The following is a 20,961-nucleotide window of genomic DNA, read 5'->3' on the forward strand; positions in this document are numbered from 1 at the left end:
GTCATCCTTTCAAACTGTCTAACAAGCTACAGTGAAAGGATTCGATCTGGACATTAGATTGAAGCAGTCAACAGGACATCCTCAATAAAAATTTGGCATCAGGCCATACACTTACGGTGGCATCTCCTACCAATAAGTATCACTTTGGCAAATCGGACATATTCAGGTTATCAGCCAACAGAAAAACAGCTATAGAATTCGATTACCACCAAGGCAATCAATTTTTGTTGTTCCGTGCGTTCCATAAATTGGAAACAGCACAAATCCCTCCATCCAACACATCACCTGTACTATTACCTTTCTGACCAACAACGGTTGCGATTCGGAGCGTATCCAGCTGCAAAGCAAATAAAACACTCCCAACGGGTCAAAAGTAATAAGTACAAACAGATAGAATGGATACACATATGGAGGCAGAAGCTGCCGCTACAATGGCACTGGATGTGCAGCAAGAGATTGGTGAGGAAATATCGAGGTGCATTCGGAACTTTAAAAAAGATTCCCAAGAACGAAAGCAAACGGCCTCTTATTTTCAAGCCAAAATATCAACACTCGAAAATGCGTGGAATCGCTTCAACAAAAACGACTCCAAACTTCGCGATACAGACAAAACGTAAAATTATGAATGAATGAATACGTAAAATTCCGTGAACACTTACGTACAACATGTAAGCAACACATTACGATCTTTACCGAATGCATGGATAAGCTATCACAGACGTCTAGTGCTCGTGGGGAACGTCAAATCATCTTTAAAGAAAAGCATGAGAATCCTCCAGTAGATCCCAAAGAAAGCGGTCTGATCTAAAATCACTATGGACTCAAGCGCAGGAAGTCCACTTCACAATTCATGAGGAATACGAGGACCCAGTGGAAGGAGGATATGACATGGAATCCTACCTAACACTGGAAAGTAAGGTCCAAAGAGCATTGACAAAATCAGCCACACCAAACACGGATAACGTGCATCTTCCACGCATCAGCATCCCAAAGTTTGATGGGGATCTATTAAAATGGACCCAGTTCTTCGATCTGTTCTCATGCATGGTGCATGAGACCAACATGCCTACGGTGAAAAAGATGTGGTATCCTAAAACCACCGTTACCGGCGAGGCAGAAAGATTGATTCGACATATCGATCTAAAGGAAGAAAATTATGAAGCCGCTTGGGAAATACTAGTTGACGCATACAACAATCCCAGAGATGTTTCGAACACGGTACTGAACCGCTTCCTCAATCACCAAACAATTAATGACGATCCCAAGTCATTAAAAGAGTTGTATATAACAACCATAGAATCCCTTGCATCACTAAAGGGATTGGGCATCAATATATCTACATGGGATCCGATATTGATTGCCATTATCAGAAACAAACTGGATGTAACAAATAAGGCCTTGTATGAGCAATCATAGGGAAGCTCAAAGAACATTCAGGCGCTGGATACGATGCTTCAGTTCTTGGAGCAAAGAATTCGGGTTCTAGGAACCAGTAAGAAGCCACCAGCATCAAGGAGAGAGCCAAAAGGCACGACATGTGCATCAGCAAACACAGGGAGAACGCGAGCACCCTTATGCACATTCTGCATAAAAGCAAGCCATTGGCTCTAGGGATGTGAAGAATTTCGCTCCAAATCTCCATCAGAACGACTAAATTGGGTACAAAAACAAAAAATTTGCGTTAATTGTTTTAGAACAAATCACAAAACAAACGCATGCCCTGGTCGAAACTGCTTCAAGTGTGACAAGAAGCACAACACGATGCTACATTTGGAAACAGCATCAGGCGCAGCTACAGAATCAAGAGGCCCGACGGTTGGTGCAGCAAGTAACAATAGTTACAATCTTCTGGCCACAGCAAAGGTGGCAGTAGAAGCCAACAACGGGCAGGTTGCTAATTTCAGAGCACTGCTAGATTCAGGATCACAGATAAACTTGATCTCTGAACGAATGGCATCAATGTTGTCACTCAAACTAAAAGACACAACATTACGGATCGAAGGAATTGGAGGTCAATCAAAGACCAGCAGAGCACGAGTAAATGTGCTCTTGAAATCCCTTCACAATGGTTTTACGCAAAGAATTGAAGCTTTCGTATTACCACAGATAATAGCTGATCAACCAGCTCAGGCACTCGATTCAGATAGCTTAAACATACCAAGCAAGATCTCACTGGCAGATTCAAACTTCCATAAGCCAGGAAAAATCGACATGCTAATCCGAGCCGAGCATTACTACTCGCTGCTGCTACCAGATCAACAGCAGCTAAGGACAGGGGGCCCGTTGCTCCAAAACCCACGAAACTGGGATGGATTGTGGCAGGAAAAGTCAAATCTGCCCACAATTCCTCACCCATTTGTGCAACGGGAGTAAACGAGCTCATGGAAAGATTCTGGACTCTGGACAATCTAGAGACGGAAGACAAACCACGCACTCCAGTGGAAGCACGGCGTGAAGCTCATTTTATAGAAAATCTTCAGACAGCTTCAGACGGCCGTTTTATTGTAAAGCTCCCATTTTCCGAACACCCTTCAGCCCTGGGGGAGTCGTTGGAAACCGCAACAAAAAGATTCCTAGCGTTGGAGCGGCGAAGCTCAACAGAAACTTGGAAGAGTTATGTGGACTTCATGGAAGAGTATGAAGGACTAGGACATATGAAGATTGTGCCAGCATCAAAAGTTCCCAAAAGGCACTACTTCATTCCACATCATTGTGTACTCAAACCTTAGAGCTCCACCACAAAGCTTCGGGTAGTATTCGTTGCCTCATGCAAATCAACAAGCGGGAAATCTTTGAACGACATTCTGCAGGCTGGACCCACCGTTCAGAGCGAACTTATGTCCATTCTGCTACGATTTCGAATTCATAAGTACGTATTCACAGCGGACATAGAAAAGATGTACCGGCAAGTGTGGATGAATCCGGAGGATCAATTCCATCAGATGATAGTCTGGAGAAACAATCCATCCGAAGAGATCAGGTACTATCGCCTAAAAACAGTATCATATGGGACAACAGCTGCTCCGTTCCTAGCAACGAAATATCTGGATCATTTGGCAATACATTACAAAGACAGACTACCAGTAGGATCAACAACATTAAAATCAGATTTCTATGTTGACGACTGTCTAACTGGACCAAACACGATTCCAGAGGCAATTCATGTTCGACAAGAACTAAATAAGATATTGCTACCGTCCGGATTCAAATTGCGCAAGTGGTGCTCCAACAATGAGCAACTTCTCCAAGGAATCCCCAAAGAGGATATTGTAACCGATGTAAAATTAGGAGAGACACTAGAGCACTACAGCGTGAAAACTCTGGGTCTCATCTGGATGCCGAGAAGGATACATTGTGTGGACGAACACAGAAAAGTCAGGCTACACGCATCACCAAACGGGTGATATTTTCCGAACTGGCCCAAATCTTTGACCCACTAGGACTCTTTGCACCGGTGGTAGTAAATGCAAAAATCTTCATGCAACAACTTTGGGAGCTCAAACTGGATTGGGATGACGAATTACCATTACAACACCAAATCGAATAGAAAGAATACCGGGACGACTTACAAACATTGAACAAAATGCAAATTCCCCGGCATATCTACGATGGTAAAATTCCAGTTACCCAAGAACTCCATACGTTTGTAGATGCATCAGAACGAGCATATGGCGCAGCAGTATATGTACGCGCTACATACAAAAACAGCCAAGTGTCAGTAAGACTGCTCTGTTCGAAATCACGTGTGGCGCCGACAGCCAAACAATCGCTACCACGGTTAGAACTTTGTGCTTCAGTCCTCGGTGCCGAGCTCACAAACCGAGTCCGACAGGATCTGCACATGGACATTAACACGGTTTCAGGATGGTTTTGGAGTGATTCCACCGTTGTGTTATCCTGGATAAACGCATCGTCATCAACATACCATACCTTTGTGGCAAATCGAATAGCCAAAATCCAGGCATTAACAAACCAGTCACAATGGCGTCACGTGTCATCGGCCAACAACGCAGCCGATGTCCTGTCGAGAGGAATCGCAGCAAGCAGACTGGCAGATCACAATCTGTGGTTATATGAACCATTATTCCTGCACGGATCTCGAGACAACTGGACGAAGGCACCCAACATAGAACCCAGCAATCTTGCCAATCACACCTAGCGCACTTGGGGATGAATTATATACTTGCAGACATAGCAACTCGTTTCACAAACTGCAACGCATTGTGGCATATATGTTACGCTTCTGCTACAAAACCAACAGAGCGAACACCACGACGCTCTGCGCAGAAGAACTGACTCACGCCCGCACTATAATCCTGCGAACCATACAACAAGTCGATTTTACAGCAGAGTTAAAAAAGTTCCAACGCTTTAAGACTGTGGATAGAAAGAGCTCGATCATATCGTTATCTCCCTTCCTAGGAGACGATGAGCTCATCCGAGTTGGTGGTAGACTTGAAGAAGCTCTACTTCCATACAACGCAAAACACCCAGTTTTGCTGCCTTACAATGACCCAATCATCAAAATGATTTTGCGGGAGCTACATGAGGAGAACATGCATTGTGGTGCTCAAGCATTAAGGGCAATCGCAAGACAACAATATTGGATTATCAATGACAAGACAATGGCTAGAAGCATCATCCACAGCTGTGTTAGATGCACCAAGGCTAGACCAAAGCTGATGCACCAGATCATGGGCAATCTCCCAGCACAACGAGTCACACAAGCACGCCCGTTTCTTAATGCAGACGTCGAATACTGTGGACCCTTCTCGACTGTCTAACTGGAGCAAACACGATTCCAGAGGCAATTCATGTTCGACAAGAACTAAATAAGATATTGCTACCGTCCGGATTCAAATTGCGCAAGTGGTGCTCCAACAATGAGCAACTTCTCCAAGGAATCCCCAAAGAGGATATTGTAACCGATGTAAAATTAGGAGAGACACTAGAGCACTACAGCGTGAAAACTCTGGGTCTCATCTGGATGCCGAGAAGGATACATTGTGTGGACGAACACAGAAAAGTCAGGCTACACGCATCACCAAACGGGTGATATTTTCCGAACTGGCCCAAATCTTTGACCCACTAGGACTCTTTGCACCGGTGGTAGTAAAGGCAAAAATCTTCATGCAACAACTTTGGGAGCTCAAACTGGATTGGGATGACGAATTACCATTACAACACCAAATCGAATAGAAAGAATACCGGGACGACTTACAAACATTGAACAAAATGCAAATTCCCCGGCATATCTACGATGGTAAAATTCCAGTTACCCAAGAACTCCATACGTTTGTAGATGCATCAGAACGAGCATATGGCGCAGCAGTATATGTACGCGCTACATACAAAAACAACCAAGTGTCAGTAAGACTGCTCTGTTCGAAATCACGTGTGGCGCCGACAGCCAAACAATCGCTACCACGGTTAGAACTTTGTGCTGCAGTCCTCGGTGCCGAGCTCACAAACCGAGTCCGACAGGATCTGCACATGGACACTAACACGGTTTCAGGATGGTTTTGGAGTGATTCCACCGTTGTGTTATCCTGGATAAACGCATCGTCATCAACATACCATACCTTTGTGGCAAATCGAATAGCCAAAATCCAGGCATTAACAAACCAGTCACAATGGCGTCACGTGTCATCGGCCAACAACGCAGCCGATGTCCTGTCGAGAGGAATCGCAGCAAGCAGACTGGCAGATCACAATCTGTGGTTATATGAACCATTATTCCTGCACGGATCTCGAGACAACTGGACGAAGGCACCCAACATAGAACCCAGCAATCTTGCCAATCACACCTAGCGCACTTGGGGATGAATTATATACTTGCAGACATAGCAACTCGTTTCACAAACTGCAACGCATTGTGGCATATATGTTACGCTTCTGCTACAAAACCAACAGAGCGAACACCACGACGCTCTGCGCAGAAGAACTGACTCACGCCCGCACTATAATCCTGCGAACCATACAACAAGTCGATTTTACAGCAGAGTTAAAAAAGTTCCAACGCTTTAAGACTGTGGATAGAAAGAGCTCGATCATATCGTTATCTCCCTTCCTAGGAGACGATGAGCTCATCCGAGTTGGTGGTAGACTTGAAGAAGCTCTACTTCCATACAACGCAAAACACCCAGTTTTGCTGCCTTACAATGACCCAATCATCAAAATGATTTTGCGGGAGCTACATGAGGAGAACATGCATTGTGGTGCTCAAGCATTAAGGGCAATCGCAAGACAACAATATTGGATTATCAATGACAAGACAATGGCTAGAAGCATCATCCACAGCTGTGTTAGATGCACCAAGGCTAGACCAAAGCTGATGCACCAGATCATGGGCAATCTCCCAGCACAACGAGTCACACAAGCACGCCCGTTTCTTAATGCAGACGTCGAATACTGTGGACCAATCTCGATCCACCATAAGATCCGAGGCAAAAGACCAGATAAGGCGTACATCGCCGTGTTCTGCTGCTTTTCCACAAAGGCAGTACACCTGGAGCTGGTAAGCGACCTGACCACAGATGCATTCTTGGCCGCCCTGCGTCGATTCTTAAGCAGACGTGGGAGGTGCCAAACTATTCATTGCGACAATGCAAGGAACTTTGTGGGTGCAAACAACCAGCTTAAAGAATTAGAAGACTCTATATTCAGCTCAAAGGGAAGTGCTCTAATCACGAATCATTGCAACAAAAAGCAAGTGGATTTTAAATTCATTCCTCCCAGGGCTCCATCGTTTGGCGGCCTCTGGGAAGCTGCTGTAAAATCAGCAAAAAAGCTGTTGATAACAACCACCAACACAGCCTCATTGACATTTGAAGAACTAAACACAGTGATAATCGAAATTGAAGCAATTCTCAATTCTCGACCCATCACTCCAATGTCAAATGATCCCACTGATACAACAGCGCTCACCCCATGACACTTCTTGATTGGTGAACCATTAACAACGCCTCCTGACGTCAATACTGATCATCAAGAAAGAACATTGGTCAAGCGCTGGGAATTGGTATTGTAAGAGGCTTGTAGCTGAGGGCGTAAACTAAATTGACCGCCAACGGCGTTGTATGGGCAGCCAAAGTCTCGCTGCTACAGGGGGTTTTGGAGTCAGGGGCTCTTAAACGGTGCTCTGAAAGGTTGGCTCCCTCTGGGGGTGAGTTAACGCTGATGGCAGGTGAAGAGAAAGAGGAGAAAGCGATGACATTCGAACGTCATCCAGCGGATCCGACCGGTCTCATAGTGGATGGGCGCCTGTCCATCTTCCTTTTGGAATTTGGATGTCGAGCGACCAACATCGCCCCGAACAGGCTCAGCAAAAATCATTAATGAAAAAGTTCCAAAGTCAAGAAAAGAATATTGTCAAAGCGCGAGTGGTATCCAGCAGCAGCAAAGCAAAAGTCGCGGGACTACGATAACTGAAGATAGGTCGGCCACTGGGGCCAAGATTGACGGGTAAGAGGAACAAAAAGTGGGTTACCACAGATCTTTCGGGGCCGAATACGTTAGACGGTTCTTTCTCCCTGCACTAGATTTGGCGCCTAGCAATTTGGGCTGGCGAAGCAGCGGCGCTCCAAGCAGCTGATCCGTCGCAGCACAGAGCGAGGGAGCAGAGACGCAGAAAAAATTCAGAGAGGCTCGACCTTCGCGGGCAGCCGGATCGACGTCGGTGAGGCGGCGGCCACAAAGCGGGACGGTCGATAATCCGCGATAGCGGAAAGTTCAGCACCGGCGAAATACGAACGGAGAAAAAGGAGGAAAATAGCGCAAATCCTACCTAAACGTGCCGTATGGCAAATACAGTTAACAAGGCCCAATTAAGATCCGCAGCACATAGGGAAGGAAAGAGTTAGTGTGTTGTTGGAGTTCAATACTCAGAGCTGCAAGGGTAATGCCCCAAAAAAATAAAGAGAGCGAGCGGAGCCAAAGGTGATGCGCGCATAGGCAGAGAGTGAAAGCGGGGGAGATAGAGAACACGCGAGCAGCAAAGGCAGAGCCCAATAGGAGAGCGAGCGAGCTATAAAAACGCTCGCCAGCAACGGAGCCGAAGGGGGCTGGCGATAAGCCGAGAGAAGTAACATAAGTTAACATAAGAGTAAGCAGAATAGTACCGAGCAGCAGAACAGCTATTTAAGTTTACATACATATACATAAAAAAGAAATGCAGAAATGAAGAACAGCAGTGAGGGAGCATAGAGTAGGAAAAGAAGGGCAAGAGGAAGAGTGAATATGAAACTAAAACAAATCCATAAATAGATAACCTTCCATGCACAGATCAAGACAAAACAAAAAATAACAAGAACCAATATGTTTATAACCGAAATGCAATAATAATACACCCGAACCCAAAATATCATATTAACCACAGTTTTGCAGCAACCATCAGAAAGCGCTTTCGACGGTGGATCCGAAGTAAAAGTGAGTTTATTTACTAGGTATTTGATTACAATCATTTGGGCATGGAAGAAATTGTCTATGGGTGTTCCGACCAAATTGCCTCACCGTTTCGTAGCCCGTAAGAATCAACATTTATATTCTATCTTTAAATTTTAATCTTTACCATTGCACATTTATTCAAATACTAGTTTATAAGTTTACCTGATCCTAGTTCAAGGGAATCAGGCCCAGGTAGCCTATGGGAGGGAACATATACCCCGTATTTGTATGTATAATTTAGTTCCAATAAATATCAAGGGCAAGGGGTCCTCGAAACAGCTGAGGATCGTCCGTCTGTCTTTTAGGTAATCGTCCGTGTTATGTGGTCATTTGCAGTGAACTCTGTCCGGTGAGGTGTATGGCTTGTTTTTTTCTTGCACGTTAAATTTAAAATAAAGAAAGTAAAGGGCCTCGGACTATGACAATAAAACAACTCCACCCCCTTGCTGACGAGCCAGCAGCCGGAAACAATACGTGCCGGTCATAGCCGAGTAATACCATCTCGCCCAAGTACTCGTTACCCATTACAGTAATAATTAAGAAGATCTTTATTTTTGGCGCCCAACGTGGGTCCACCTTGTGTTGTACATCGGATTGACTCCGATTAATTAATACCAGGAGGACTCACACATTACATTGACCACAATTGTCTTCTTTCCCATCTGTCTTATTTACAACCTTGTATTGTCTGAGTGAATAGCGTAGGGTAGCTGTCCGTAAAGTTTACGCTGGTTAGCGTATAGCTTTGATGGCAAATATCTGTTTCACTACAAAGTTTTCTGCCAGCATGGAACCATGACAAAAACTTGGAATGCAGGCAAATTAGCCGCAGAGGCGATAACCTGTCCAGTGAGATGTGGGTTCGAGCGGGATTTCTATATTTTCAACAAGTGAAGGGACGACTGGGATAGAATGCATAGGAATTCAGAATGGGTCGGCTGCGAGCAGTTGCCTTCTGACCACATTTACCTAGCGATAGTTTTCACTTAACTTTATCTTTTATTTGTTTTGATGTTTTTGTTGAAAAGCCATTCTGACGATTGGAAATCAAGTTGATTCAACCTTAGGGATGAATCTCTGACCACGGCAGATGGACTGGAACGGAAACATGGCAGTTCTTCTATTTGTTTGTGATCGAGAAATTGAGTCGAGTAGGAAACAAGGAGAGTTTTTTTGTCATGAAATGCCTCCTGTCCACGATTCATTTGTGTTGGTCAGTTTCATAAATTTGCTATTAGACGTTACCAAAAAAAGCGGACAATTGGTGTGCAGCTTCTGCAGGGAGCTATTGGGAGTCGGGAGATCATTCTTTTCTTTTGATGGAATAATTTCAAAGAATTAAATTTCTTTATATATTTGTTTTATAGAAACATTTTTATATTTTCTTCTATAATTTTTTTTATATCTTATTTTTGTTATATTTTTTTTTATATGTACTCACATACATATGTACATTCATTATACAGGCTACATAAATAGATTTGATACATTTATTGGGGGGTTATTCCGCAATATGATGTAATTAATTCTGGGATGAAATTAAATAGTTCTATGGGTCTGGATAGATCGCCACGAAAAGGGGTGCCTCCTCGAAGCATAGAATGCAGCTTATGCAAGTCCGAGTTGGGAACTGGGGAAAATTATAAAACGAAGTGCGGGCATCCGTTTCATAAGGCATGTATAAAAACGCATTTCACTGTTAAAACAACTTGCCCAACTTGTGATTCGGTTTGCATAGCTCAAACCATTACAAATCCAGCTAGCACATCTGTGTTAACGAGGCAGCAATCTAGACTCGTACCAATCCCAAGAGCAGATAGCTTATCAGATTTGGCCGAAACGAGAAGTGAAGAGCTAAGTGCGAGCGAGAACCCGTCCATCGTCGAGATGAGCCAGACGTCTGCCGAAATTGCAGCCGCTGTCAAGGCTATGCAGAACGAGCTGTTAACTCAGTTGACAGAACAAATGGCGAATCTCATTCAAACCAAGCTCACATAAATAATATGGAGCAGCAAAGACAAACGCCAAATCCAAATACTAGCAGGAATACTTCTTTGGAGCAGCTACTAGGAATCAATGGGCAGCAACCAGATCCGGGGTTACCTCCGCGTGCTACCAGCGCCCGATCGGTAGGTTCAGAATTGGCCCAAAGACCAGACAAAGTAGGCCACATAATGTCGAACCGGAAATTAAGATTTTCAGGAACCACCGATACAATAGGAATCGATAGCTTTATCTATAGAGTTGAGGCCCTTACTCATCAGACGTTAGAGGGAAATTTCTCACTTCTGTGTGGTAATGCGAATTCGCTATTTGATGGCAAGGCATCTGATTTCTTTTGGCGATATCACAAGTCGGTAGGAGTAGTTCGTTGGCAGGAGCTTTGTGCTGCGTTGAGGAAGCAATTCCGAGACTCCAGAACGGATGTGGATATCCGCCAAATGATAAGGGATAGAAAACAGAGGGAAAAAGAAACGTTCGAAAGTTTCTACGATTCCATCCTAAAGCTAACTGATAGACTCGACCAGCCTCTTAGTGAGAAGACGCTGATTGAAATTGTGAGGCGTAATTTACGTCCGGAAATTCAGCATGAAATTCTTAACATACGGGTAGATTCGATGGAAACCTTGAGGGATATATGCAGGAAAAGTGAATGCTTTTTAGAAGAAGTCCGTAAGAATCATGGTTATCAGAAACCATCGGTCTTTAAGAAGCAGATATCAGAGCTCTGGGAGGAAGCGAACATCGATGATGCCGTAGAATTTTCTGAAGGAGAGGTAGAGGATGAGATAGGCGCTTTTGCTCTCGTATGCTGGAATTGCAGGAAGGAGGGGCATAGGTATCAAGACTGCGCGGAAAAAAGGAAAATTTTTTGCTATGGATGCGGTATTCCTAATGCCTATAAACCTTCATGTGCGCGATGCCAAAAAAACGCGCAAAGGAGCACTGCAGCATCTCGTCCACTGACCAGTGTTCCCAACCGGCAAGCGGCGACAAAGGAGTGAAGATATATAGCAGTGGTGGGGAGCGGGAAATGACACACTCCCTTTCGGCTGATCAGCCAGAGTATTTTTGGCATACTATGCTGGAAAATATTAGGAAGATTGGGTTTCCGAGCTTTGGCGACAAAGCAAAGACAAGTTCTCGCAGCAGTCGGCGGTTAAAAAAATTCTGGGAGTCAGTAAAGTACATAAATAGCATTAGAAGAAACAAAGGGGACAAACGCCCTTATGCTGAAGTTGGTCTTCTGGATAATAAGCGAGTGGGTTTGCTCGATACAGGAGCTGCTCTGACTTGCATCGGAGGGAAACTGGCCAAAGGTGCTGTCCAAGGCATGCACCGCTGATGGAAGTCATCAGAAAATAGTTGGTAAATTTAGGACTAGTATAGAGTATAAAGGTATAAGTAAAGAATTAGACATATACATAATCCCTTCGTTAAGTCAGGATGTTTATTTAGGAATTGATTTTTGGATGTCGTTCGATCTTTTGCCCCCACCCTTAGAGGTGGCGGAAATATCAGCCGCCACAGAGCAGCACGTTCTGACAGACATTCAGGAATTAAAATTGCAGGGAATGGTCCAACGTTTTCCATCATTTGCGACATCGGGTCTCGGGAAAACTTCGGTGTTGTCACACTTAATAGACACTGGAAACGCGAAGCCCGTTAAGCAGCGTCATTTTCCAGTTTCCCCGGCAATTAAGAAGTTATTGTACACTGAGATTGACATGATGCTTCAACTAGGAGTGATTGAAGAATCTGAGAGTCCTTGGTCCTCGCCAGTAGTACTTGTCCGGAAACCGGGAAAAGTCAGAGTTTGTTTGGACAGCAGAAAAGTGAATGAGGTTACGGAAAAAGATGCGTACCCCCTTCCCCAAATAGATGGCATTCTCAGCCGTTTACCGAAGGCAGTGTTCATAAGTAGTCTCGACCTGAAGGATGCATATTGGCAGATCCCCTTGGATCCGGCATCTAGGTGTAAAACTGCATTCACGGTTCCAGGGAGGCCCTTGTATCATTATAAAGTCATGCCGTTTGGTCTCTGTAATGCCTCTCAAACCATGACACGCTTAATGGATAAAGTCATTCCTGCGTCGCTTAGAAACGAAGTCTTCGTTTATTTGGACGACTTATTGCTGGTGTCAGATACGTTTGAGAGACATTTACTCGTTTTGGACACCGTGGCCTCGCGGATTCGGGAAGCTGGCTTGACCTTAAATATCGAGAAAAGTAAATTCTGTGTGCGCTCTGTGAGATACCTAGGGCATATAATAGGAGAGGGTGGTATTCGCACTGACCCCGAAAAAGTCTCGGCTATTTCGGATTTTCCATTGCCGACGTCGTTGAAAGCGTTGAGAAGCTTTCTGGGATTGGCAGGGTGGTATCGAAAATTCATAAACAACTTTGCGTCTGTATCCGCCCCGTTGACCGACCTATTAAAGCCGAAGCAAAAATTCGTGATGACAACAGAAGGCAAGGAAGCTTTTGAGCGGTTAAAGGGCATGCTTTGCAGTGCTCCGGTCTTGCAAGGTCCGGACTTCAGCAAACCATTTTTTATACATTGCGACGCCAGTAAAAGCGGTGTAGGCGGAGTACTGGTACAGAAGTCGGTCGAAGGGGAAGAACTGCCGATAGCCTTTGTTTCGAAGAAGCTTAACAAAGCCCAAAGAAACTATACGGTTACAGAGCAGGAATGTCTCGCTGCTCTGGTGAGCATAAAAAGATTCAGAGACTATGTAGAGGGTCAGGAGTTCACTGTAATTACGGATCACGCCTCGCTGAAATGGCTTGTCCAGGGTCCCATATGACCAAGTGGCTGCAGTGGATTTCAGCAATGGCTTGCTGGTGGACATTGAGTCAGCTCATTTCAAATCGGGAGAATATTTGGAACTGATGGAGGGAGTTAAGAGCAATATGGCTCAACTCCCCGACCTTAAAATAGTTGATTCTCTGATCTATCGGCGATCCGAGCATGTAAAAGGAGACATCCTTAACGACGCGTTTGCTTGGAAGTTGTGGGTACCCAGTGGGATGGTCAAAGAAGTGCTTAAGAGAGCACACGATGATCCGCTGGCTTCCCATGGTGGAGTCCACAAGACACTCGAGCGGATTCGGCGTTATTATTTCTGGCCCGGACTCGTCAATGACGTAAAAGACTACGTGGCAGCCTGCGAGCAATGTAAAATGTCAAAAGCTCCAAACGCTCCGTTACGTCCACCGATGGGAAAAGCGGCCGAGTCGCAAAGGTTCTTCCAGCGTCTCTATATTGATTTCTTAGGTCCGTATTCTAGGTCTCGCAGTGGAAATATAGGAATTTTTATTGTCCTGGACCATTATTCGAAATTTGTTTTCCTCAAGGCTGTAAAAAAATTAAATGCGGATGTTGTGCTGAGGTATTTAGAGGAGGAGTTATTCCATACTTTCGGAGTTCCAGAGGGAATTGTATCTGACAACGGATCGCAATTTCGATCCGAGAAGTTTCAAGGCCTGCTCAGAAGGCATCGAATAACGCACACGCTAACAGCTGTCCACGCTCCCCAAGCCAATGCTTCGGAGCGAGTCAACCGTTCGGTCATCGCTGCCATTCGGTCGTATATTCGCAGTGACCAGAAAGACTGGGATGAGAGTCTTAGCAAAATATGCTGTGCGTTGAGGTCGGCGGTTCACTCAGGGTTAGGATCCACGCCCTACTATATGGTTTTCGGCCAGCAGATGGTGTCTTCAGGCGCAACGTATTCTTTGCTGAGGAAATTGGGGATGTTAGAGGACAAGGCAGCGACCTTCACACGTGAGGATTCATTGGATATCGTCAGAAAGAGAGCGTGTGAAGTGATGCGGAAGCAATGGGAGCGAAATCGACGGCATTATGACCTGAGGGCACAGGAAGTATCGTACCAGGTGGGGCAGGAAGTGCTACGGCGAAATTTTAAACAAAGCAATTTTCAAGCCGGCTACAACGCTAAGCTAGGGCCAATGTTTCTTAAGGCGCGAGTTAGACGGAAAGTGGGGAACTCGATTTATGAGCTGGAAGATCTGCAAGGAAAGCTCATCGGAAGGTACCACGGGAAGGATATCCGGCAAGTGTAGCTACAAGCCAGTCAGCCTTGTGGATTCCTCAAGGCAGGCAATATCCCCAAGTCTGACTTTGGCAGGGGGGATTTTGTAAGAGGCTTGTAGCTGAGGGCGTAAACTAAATTGACCGCCAACGGCGTTGTATGGGCAGCCAAAGTCTCGCTGCTACAGGGGGTTTTGGAGTCAGGGGCTCTTAAACGGTGCTCTGAAAGGTTGGCTCCCTCTGGGGGTGAGTTAACGCTGATGGCAGGTGAAGAGAAAGAGGAGAAAGCGATGACATTCAAACGTCATCCAGCGGATCCGACCGGTCTCATAGTGGATGGGAGCGTGTCCATCTTCCTTTTGGAATTTGGATGTCGAGCGACCAACATCGCCCCGAACAGGCTCAGCAAAAATCATTAATGAAAAAGTTCCAAAGTCAAGAAAAGAATATTGTCAAAGCGCGAGTGGTATCCAGCAGCAGCAAAGCAAAAGTCGCGGGACTACGATAACTGAAGATAGGTCGGCCACTGGGGCCAAGATTGACGGGTAAGAGGAACAAAAAGTGGGTTACCACAGATCTTTCGGGGCCGAATACGTTAGACGGTTCTTTCTCCCTGCACTAGATTTGGCGCCTAGCAATTTGGGCTGGCGAAGCAGCGGCGCTCCAAGCAGCTGATCCGTCGCAGCACAGAGCGAGGGAGCAGAGAGCGCAGAAAAAATTCAGAGAGGCTCGACCTTCGCGGGCAGCCGGATCGACGTCGGTGAGGCGGCGGCCACAAAGCGGGACGGTCGATAATCCGCGATAGCGGAAAGTTCAGCACCGGCGAAATACGAACGGAGAAAAAGGAGGAAAATAGCGCAAATCCTACCTAAACGTGCCGTATGGCAAATACAGTTAACAAGGCCCAATTAAGATCCGCAGCACATAGGGAAGGAAAGAGTTAGTGTGTTGTTGGAGTTCAATACTCAGAGCTGCAAGGGTAATGCCCCAAAAAAATAAAGAGAGCGAGCGGAGCCAAAGGTGATGCGCGCATAGGCAGAGAGTGAAAGCGGGGGAGAGAGAGAACACGCGAGCAGCAAAGGCAGAGCCCAATAGGAGAGCGAGCGAGCTATAAAAACGCTCGCCAGCAACGGAGCCGAAGGGGGCTGGCGATAAGCCGAGAGAAGTAACATAAGTTAACATAAGAGTAAGCAGAATAGTACCGAGCAGCAGAACAGCTATTTAAGTTTACATACATATACATAAAAAAGAAATGCAGAAATGAAGAACAGCAGTGAGGGAGCATAGAGTAGGAAAAGAAGGGCAAGAGGAAGAGTGAATATGAAACTAAAACAAATCCATAAATAGATAACCTTCCATGCACAGATCAAAACAAAAAAAAAATAACAAGAACCAATATGTTTATAACCGAAATGCAATAATAATACACCCGAACCCAAAATATCATATTAACCACAGTTTTGCAGCAACCATCAGAAAGCGCTTTCGACGGTGGATCCGCAGTAAAAGTGAGTTTATTTACTAGGTATTTGATTACAATCATTTGGGCATGGAAGAAATTGTCTATGGGTGTTCCGACCAAATTGCCTCACCGTTTCGTAGCCCGTAAGAATCAACATTTATGTTCTATCTTTAAATTTTAATCTTTACCATTGCACATTTATTCAAATACTAGTTTATAAGTTTACCTGATCCTAGTTCAAGGGAACCAGGCCCAGGTAGCCTATGGGAGGGAACATATACCCCGTATTTTTATGTATAATTTAGTTCCAATAAATATCATTATAATGTTTAACTAAACAATTCTTATGATCTCCCCTTCCAAGCCCCTGTAGCGCGTGTCGGCACACCCAGGGGTCATGGCCGACAGATAGATGTATGGAATGGCATGACCAAGGTAGGGTGGGCAAGGGGTCCTCGAAACAGCTGAGGATCGTCCGTCTGTCTTTTAGGTAATCGTCCGTGTTATGTGGTCATTTGTAGTGAACTCTGTCCGGTGAGGTGTATGGCTTGTTTTTTTTCTTGCACGTTAAATTTAAAATAAAGAAAGTAAAGGGCCTCGGACTATGACAATAAAACAACTCCACCCCCTTGCTGACGAGCCAGCAGCCGGAAACAATACGTGCCGGTCATAGCCGAGGAATACCATCTCGCCCAAGTACTCGTTACCCATTACAGTAACGCGCCTAAAGGATTCATTCTGGAAACAATGGTCTACAGAATACCTCCAATACCTCAATTGCAAGCTCGGCATAAATGGAAGACCGCTTCACCAAACGTACCTGAAGGATTATTAGTTTTGGTTAAGGAAGACAACCTTCCTGTAATGAAGTGGCCAATGGGTCGCATCATTAAGACATATCCTGGACAGGACAACCACGTACGAGTGGTTGACGTTAAGACAGCATCTGGCGTATACAAGCGCCCGATCACTCGTCTAGCGCCGCTCTTTCCAGAAGATGTGGCAATCAAACGTTCCCACAACGTGATCAGGGACACCACAGAGATTGATGAGCCACCCACACAGCGAACAACAAAATTGTCACCTACATTAACATCAACATTAGTGGTGCTGTTGCTCATGCTTCCATTAGCATTGTCACAGTCAATAAATGTGACACAATTCGCAAACAAGCCTGGAATATTCTATGAGAAACTTGGAACATCAAGAATAGCAACGTCTGAGTGGACCATGATCGTATCCTATGACTTGGACCCATATTGGAAGGATATGCAACTAATGTCTGCTGGAATTTCAGAGTTACGATACATGTGCCCTGAATTAAAAAATGTTCCGGCATGTAACTCCATAGTTCAACACTTTCAACATGTGCATAACGAGCTACAAGCAGGAAGCGTTTTAATGAAAACCTCTCGAAAACGCAGATCGCCGCTGCCCCATTGTCCGAGTGAACGAGGAATCTTACAACTTCCTTTGCTGTGGCCTTGGTCATGGTCTTTAGGAATGTGAACTTAGAGAACTGGTCAACTACAATAAATATCCACGCCTGACCGTTCTTTGACCGCGGATATTTGCCCAAAAAATCAATATAAAGTTTTTGGAACGGGCGCTCATTGACCACTTCTTGCCCCATCCCGACCTGCATCCGATAATTCGGCGCTTTCGACTCCTTGCACACGGTGCACCGTCGGATATCATCCCGCACCTCTATCGCCATGTTAGGCCAGTAAAACTACGCCTACGCAATAAGTGCAAGGTTTTCGCGATTCCTCCGTGCGCTGTCTTCTCTTCCGAATGTGCTTTGTCTATCAACGCGGCCGTCAGCGAACTCGGAACCCACAATTTCCAGACGGCGCCCTGCAGTTGATCATCCAATCGTTCAAAGCGCATGCGCTTGAATATCATGCCGTCAACAATCTGGAGATCAGGTAAGCGGTCTTGGTTCTCTGTTATTTCCTTCCTTAACTCCTGATATTCTCCAGATTCAAGCTCCACCGTTTCAAAACCCAGGATACTACTCGGATCAACTTCCAGCTCTTCAATACTGCGCGACAATGTATCTGCCACTAAATTGTCCGCTCCTTTCCGGTGTTCTATGCCGAAATCGAAGGCCTGCAGTTGAAGGGACCAACGAGCTAAGCGACCATCCAGGTTCTTCATGGTCATGAGCCATTTGAGACTGGCGTGGTCAGTTATGACTGTGAACGGCATAAGCTCTACGTACGGACGGAACTTAAGGATCGCCATGAGGGCTGCCAGACACTCCTTCTCTGTCACCGAGTAGTTTTTTTGGTGGCAATTCAGTTTGGCAGAGAAAAACGCTATGGGCCTCTCGTTCTGCTCGTCATCCCGTTGGAAGAGTACGGCTCCTACCCCATAATGTGAGGCGTCGCACTGTATGTAGAAGTGCCGCTTGAAATCCGCGTGTACCAGGACTGGTGCCGAGTTGAGTGCAGCTTTTAGCTCCCCCATGGCTCGTTTTGCCTCCTCCGTCAATTTAAACTTTCCATTTCCCGACTTTTTCAGGGCGTCTGTGAGCGGACCGGCCATCTCAGCATAGTTTTTCATAAAGCGCCGGTACCAGCCCGCAGTTCCCAGGAAACTACGCAATTCTCGAACAGATCGCGGCTCGGGAATGCGCAAAATCGCCGACACACGATCCGGATCCATCTTCAGCGCTCCTCCTCCCACTATAAATCCCAGGTATTTAATGTTTTTATAGCAAAAATGAGATTTGCTCGGCCCTATCGTTAAATTTGCTTCTCGTAGACGCTCGGCAACCTGTCGCAGAATCTTCACTTGCGTTTGGAAGTCCTCAGCTATAATCAGCAAGTCGTCGAGATACGCATAGACGTTTGAACGCATCTCAACCGGAATCACCTTATCGACCAGTCTACATAGGCGTTGTGCGGCGTTGCAGAAGCCAAGGGGCATCATACGGAACTGGTACAGAGGCCGTCCCGGCACCGTGAACGCCGTATATGGTCGACTCTGCTCGTCCAGCTCGATTTGCCAAAAGTCTACCCCCAAGTAAATTTCCTGTTCCAAGAAAGGGCATACGAAAAACGTTAATCTTTTTACCTCTCCCTTGTATTTCACTGGTAATTCTACTCGGCCAACGATTGCGCGATCTTCCCCATTCGCTACCTTCACTATAGAAGAATATCTACGAGCCTCCACGCCCAGCTTCTCCAGGAATTCCTGACCATTACACCCTAGCATGCTGTGTGTAGCGCCTGAATCCAACAGGCCTCGCACGGACTCGCCCATTATAGAGATTTCTGCGAAAACTCTCGGGTCTTTCTTGCAACAACGCTTTACTGAAGCAATCACCTGCCTCCTCATAGCTCGCCTTTGCTTAAACCGGGATCTCGCCTTTCTCACCCGCACCGACAGTGCTCGCATACCATCCACTCGTAGTTCAGAAAATATTATATTTCTGGTTTCTAAATAATTTCTTAAGCGCTCTTCATATGATAAGTTCCTTAACCTAGCATGCAAATTACGTCTATCTAATTCATTTTTATTTTCTTCTACTTTCTCTGCGCAGGCCCCTTCTGTGAGCGTGATTCGCCTGCTTGGATCGCACCCCTCTTCACGTTTCCCGCGCAATTCGGACAGGTTGGACAATATGCATCGGGCTTTCCACACCAGTAGCAGAAAATTCGCCTCTCCGATGCCATACAGTCCCATGATCGGTCTGCCCGCAGTTCCAGCAAATCAACTTCTGTGGAACACGCTGTGTCACTTGCGCTTCCTCAATGACCTCTGCCTGTTCATCGCCAATCGACCGATCCTGCGCGACCTCGCTGACGTTCGCATTCGGCCCGCGACCATAGTTTGTGGCTTTGGGTGCTCCTCGCCACGAAGATCGAGCCTTCCTCTTCAGATGTGCCTCTATTTCCACGCACTCATCCCGCAGTTGGTCTAAGGAATAAACCCGTAAGCCGTAGACGAGACTCGCTATATCATCTGTGAGTGCCTTTTTGACGATTTTTACCATCTCCTTTTCAGGTGGTGGCATCTCCAACCTCGACGCGAGCTTTCTCATGACATGGAAAAAGTCTTCCACACTCTCGTTTGACCGCTGCATTCTTTCTCGCAGTTCTCTCTTGCGGTCGAACTCGGACGCCGTGCCTCGGAAACGAGCAATTAAGTCGCCCCTTAGTTCCTGCCAAACACCACCGCCATGATCACGGATGTACTGCCAGTACCATTCCCGCGCGTTTCCTGTAACCAGGTGATGAAATCCCTTTAGAACTTCATCCCACGGACTGCGGCATTGGGCTTGTAGGAATTCAATTCGGAACACAAAATCCTCGACTGTCATTTTGTTGCTGTCTCCGTCGAACGTCATGTCCCATTTTTCGACTCGGCCCCACCGTGGCCAAGGTCTATAACCCGGGGGATTTGGATGCGGATCTTCTCGAGGAATCCCACCAGCTCTCCTACCCTCGCCACGACCCTGACCCGAGTGTCTGAGTGCTATCGGGTTTTGCCAATTTCGCGCTTGATGCCCACCCCGTTGATGCTGCTCACTGGATGCGGGCGGTCCTACTCCAGAAGACGGTTCCGGACCAATACCCCCTCGCCCCGAGCGAGCCAAAAATGGTTTTGGTGGCGGAATCGGCGCATCAGTCGTGCTAGACGGCTTCCTTTTCGGGATTGCTCCTCGATACTCCTGCTCGTGGTGAACCTCCTCCCGCTGCGGTTCCTTCTGCTGCTGCAGCTGTCTAACCGGCTGGAGTACCTCGTTGAGTTGGTGCATCATCTCGATAAACCCCTTACGCAACTCCTCCTGCAACACCCGACTAATCGAGTCAGTGTTCGCTGCCCTGTGTGTCGCATGAGCCTGGGCCAACGATACGTTGACTGCTGATGCCAGTTCGGAAGCAATCGTGGGTGTAGGATCGTTTTGTTTACGCGTGATCGCGTATGATACTGTCGACTACCCCCTTCTTGTGGCATCTGCACCGAGCAACACCAATATTACAAAAAA

At 46.1% G+C, this 20,961-nt stretch overlaps 1 long non-coding RNA gene across 1 annotated transcript; it reads left to right on the forward strand.

Moving 5' to 3' along the window:
- Positions 1–7,270: 7,270 nt before the first annotated feature.
- On the forward strand, positions 7,271–8,280 carry LOC117191026. The gene is made up of 2 exons (XR_004473917.1): positions 7,271–7,464; positions 7,542–8,280. It is a non-coding gene; the product is annotated as an uncharacterized LOC117191026 (long non-coding RNA).
- The last annotated feature ends 12,681 nt before the right edge of the window (positions 8,281–20,961 follow it).

Source organism: Drosophila miranda (assembly GCF_003369915.1).
Source record: "Drosophila miranda strain MSH22 chromosome Y unlocalized genomic scaffold, D.miranda_PacBio2.1 Contig_Y1_pilon, whole genome shotgun sequence".
Taxonomy (NCBI): Eukaryota; Metazoa; Arthropoda; class Insecta; order Diptera; family Drosophilidae; genus Drosophila; species Drosophila miranda.